This window comes from Puntigrus tetrazona, chromosome 12 (assembly GCF_018831695.1).
Source record: "Puntigrus tetrazona isolate hp1 chromosome 12, ASM1883169v1, whole genome shotgun sequence".
Taxonomy (NCBI): domain Eukaryota; kingdom Metazoa; phylum Chordata; class Actinopteri; order Cypriniformes; family Cyprinidae; genus Puntigrus; species Puntigrus tetrazona.
Genome location: NC_056710.1, coordinates 3,616,745 through 3,621,430, shown reverse-complemented (window position 1 = coordinate 3,621,430; position 4,686 = coordinate 3,616,745).

Genomic DNA, 4,686 nt, shown 5'->3' with positions numbered 1-4,686 from the left:
TGATAATGTGTTTAAAATATTATTTTATTAGTATTATGTTCAAAAAAAAAATATTTAAATTGGAAATGCGAAAATAGCACAGAAATAAGTCAAAAGGCAGTGATGACAGAATGAATATTAAAACTACTAAGTTCAACACTAAACATTTACGAGAATGGTTAACATATTTGAAACAGAGAAATTAGTTTCTTCACTAAGCAAACTAGCTAAAGCTGCTTGAATTGCCATATTTATTTTGCATTGTTGTGTCTGGGGTCTACTTTGTCGTTATTAAGATTGGCAGCATTTCATAATATAATTTATCAATCGCCCAGTTTTTCGTCTCGTTATTGACTCCTCTCTTCGAATGCTTAGTTTAAATAGTTTGGTGAATTGCAGACTGCAGTTAAAACATCATCGTGTTGGTCAGCAGATCAGAAGTAAGGCATCGCAAAGACTCTGTTTTTCATTGCCCTTGTCCAGCAAGACGGTTCCTCGTTTTGTCATTGGTTTTCGGTGTTGACCACGGTTCACCTTCTTTCGCAAACACACGCATTTAATCAGCAGGCTAGGCTCTTCGTGCTGCCGCAGCGCAGTCATCGCCATCATAGAGTTGTTCACTCATTACCTGAGCGCCAGATCGTTTCACGAGCCGCTTTTGTGATCGTGCTTTTGCCAAAACTGTTCGGCCTGAAACGCGATAACAATAGTATATCAACAATTCAGGCTGTCGAGAGAAATTACGGTGACCATGCAGTAAAACAGTCACTATTGCAGTATTATATCAGATTCAATATAGTTGATTGTGTTATTGTTTCGTCTATTTGAAAGTTTGCCTTTATTTGTAATTCGTTCATGAGTAGTCTAGAAATGAACAAGCCTCTACTAAATGTAACGTAGCTCATTTTTAGACTAACAGCAGATTACATGATGTTTTGTTATTGTATTAATGGTTTTACTAAATAAGATACTTCTGATTTTCTGCCATCATCTTTTAAAAGTAGCTTAGATTTAATGATATATCAATTCTCCTAATAAAACTAACACAGCTTAGTAACGGTAAATCTCCAATAATGCGGAAGCACGGTTAAAATTATTAGGCAAATTGGTTCAGGTAGGTTTTACCGCTTCAGCTTGTGCTTTCAGAGGGCGTCGAAGGGCGACGCCATATTCAAGTATTGGATCACGTCAGCTGCGATAAATAGCACGTTATCACAGACGACAGTTCGGCAACAGCAGATGGCGTACGAAATATCGCCATTCGCCACCATTTCTGAGAGATGATGATCTCTCAACGCCACTACGACAGCTCAGATTTACCGTAGTGTGTAGTTCGAGCCACATCGTACCATATAACATTCAGCCCGACATCAACCTGAATATTGCTCATCTTAGAATAGGAGTCGCTTAGCTTTCTCAGATTTTTTCAATTGCTTTCTCTGCCTATTCATTAGCATACGCAACGAGCTTCCTTTGCAAAACACTATTTATAATTTAGCGCGGTTCATTTTCAACATGCCAAAATGCATAATACGCTGTTCCGTGCTCTGCATGCTCAAGCTTGAGTTCTCATTCAAGAGACGAAGCAGGTAAACGCCGATTATAATTCATATTTTCATTATCGAAAAGATCAATTAAAAGTTTCCACCAGTGTAATTAAAATAATTACTTACTCACTTGCGTACCTATTTTATGTTTCTTCAAAATAATCATCGGCAAATTATCGCGCGGTAAATCATAGCTTAGTCGATATCGATTAGCATTTGACAATTACACAATGGTTAATATGGTTATTTAGCAAATTAGCTTAGCTTAGCAAATTGTCGCCTGCAGTAAAACTACGGTCTTTTCATAGTTATTGCTCATAGCACATTTATATTGTGCAAATGTCTGACGAATCTTTCACTCGATTACTCCGTAATATGTCAAAATGCCTGTTGCAATATATAGTAGTCGTGCTTTAAAGAGATGTTTATGGTTTGTGAACGTATGAAAACAGGTGCGTGTTGTTCGCAGACACAGATTACAAATGCCAACGGTTAACTGTGAGTTTCGTGTAGGCATGCAGAAAGAATGTCATGTTTCAAAGCAGGCTCACCAGGTTTGGAACGCATTCCATTCGCTCATGTACATATCATACTGGTCAGCAAAAGTATATCATGAAGATTTTGTTGCCCAGCCCGCTTTCACGCACTGTTTTCATACTTACACCATATTCAAATTTCGACATTATTTGAAATCAATTAGTCATTAGAATACGACTATTATCTAGAATACGTTCATTCTCAGTCGTGTTCGGTGTCGCCAGATGGTACTAAAACGAATTAAAGAAGGGGTTAATGTTTTAAATCGCTGCAGTCAGATCGTTTGATTGACGACGCCGAGATTAATGCATTTTTAAGGTCGACAGATTGATTGAACAATTGTTATTTAATATTGAGAAGTGAGTGGCTCGATAGTTATTGTATTTTAATAGATAATCTCGTTGCGATCCGTCTTCGAGTGTCCATCTTTTCGCAATTTGTCAAGGCTGCATGATAATGAATTTCGATTATACTCGTTCGATCAACAAAAACATGTTGGATTGGCTATTACGATATTAACATCTTTCTTTCGAATAATGACTATAGTAGCTATTTCAGTCACAGATCTCAGCCTTCGACATTCGCTTTACGCAAGCCTAAAATAAAGACGCAGAGGATTTATAAAACTCGAATATTAAAACAGCCTGCAGTTATTCAAATTCTCACCAGCGAAATACAGCTGCGGTTCACTAGCAGACTAAATATTGGTTCATCTGTCAACATTGCATCCATTTCGGTCATGTTACAAGCACACTGTTCTGGCTCACCATCAACAGTTGAACATTAGTACCATTAAACGCATACTTAGGTATCAATATGTACACTTTGTGTTGTGTAACAGCGCAGGTCATAAAAGAAAATAGAACGCTTATTTGACTATAACTTTAATTTTTCCCTCAGTAAAATTGAAGAATAGCAGCATTTTCTATTAAATGGTTATTCTTTCATTAGTATACACCAGAAGAGAACTTAGAATACAAATATTTTATTACATAGTAAAATGCATACTTTAGTGGTAAATAATTAGGTACAAAAGATATGTTTCTGGAAAGGGCATCATGCCATTGACAGCTTTTTGTACCTTTTCTCTGAGAGTGTATAGGGGTAATACTTAGAAACAGGTTGGAATGTAACATCATAATTTAGTGTTGAGCCATAAAGGGCGCCATAAACATAACCTACCAATAATCATTTAAATTCAATGTATAATTCAACCTGTTTCTAGTATTACCCCTATACACTCTCAGAAGAAAAGGTACAAAAGCTGTCAATGGCATGGTACCCTTTCAAAACATATCTTTGTACCTAATTATTTACCACTAAAGTATGCATTTTACTAATGTGATGGGTAACACTGTATTTTAAGTTCTCTTTACTAGTTAGCATGCCTATTGTGAGAAAATTAGCCATTTATTAGAAAAATTAAGCACATATTCTTCAATTTACTGAGGGAAAAGTCGTAGTTAATAGTCAATAAGCGTTCCCTATTCTAACATGTTACCATATTTTTAACTAAAGTGTACATATTGATACCTAAATTGTACGTTTTAGTAGGTAACGCCCCAGTGACAGCTTGTTGATTGGTTGATTGGGACAGGTATTGCTGTGAAAACCATGTTAAGTGAGTTCTGAAGTCATTTTGCGACAGATGGGACCAATATTTAGTCTACTAGTAGAACCGCAGCTGTGAGCTCAGCAATTTGGCGGGATTTTGGAGAATAACTCTACGAGAGCAATAATATTCAGAGTTTTATGCGTCCCTCGCCGTCCAAACTGTTTTAGGCTTGCGAGGTGAAGCAGATGTCGAAGAAGAACGGATCTGATACGTAACTGATGAAATACTATGAATCATTAACGCTACGAGGAAAAGATGTTAGCTATCATAATGTGAAATCAAGCATGACATCCATTCAAGGCAGAGTATTGAAATTCATTATCGTACAGCCTTGACAAATTGCCAAAGAAAGGATCGGACCTCAAAGGACCGGATCCACACAGCAGGACCTCTATTAAAACCTCTAATAACTATCAGGCCACTCACTTCCTCAATATTCGCTGCTAGATTGTTCAATCAATCTAATCGACCTTAAAAATGCATTAGCTCGCGATCGTGAAGTCAAACAGTACGATAATCAAACGGTTTAAAAACATTAACCTTCTTTAATTTCGTTTTGGAAATTGCCGTCTGAGAAACACAGACACACATTTAAGGAATAAAACGTATTCCAAGATAATAGTCATATTCTAATGGCCCACAATTGAGTTTCAAATAATGTCAAGTTTGAGATCTGAGTGTAAGTATAAAAACAATTACGTAGAAAGCTGAATACAGACAACAAAATCTCATGATGCTTTGCTGATGAGTTATGATGTGTACATAAGAACGAAATATAAGGTCTGTTCCAAAACCTAGTGAACTACCCGCCATAAGCGACCGATTTTGAAAACACATAGGCAGCAACTCTGCATGCAGTTTCCCTCACAGGAACTCACAACAGTGTAGTTAGCCGTTAGCATTTTGCTAATCTAACAGCATAATACTCTACCCAGATAGCACACACCTGTTTTCATACATTCTAAACCATAAACATCTCTTTAAAACATTTCTATGTAATTTTTAACA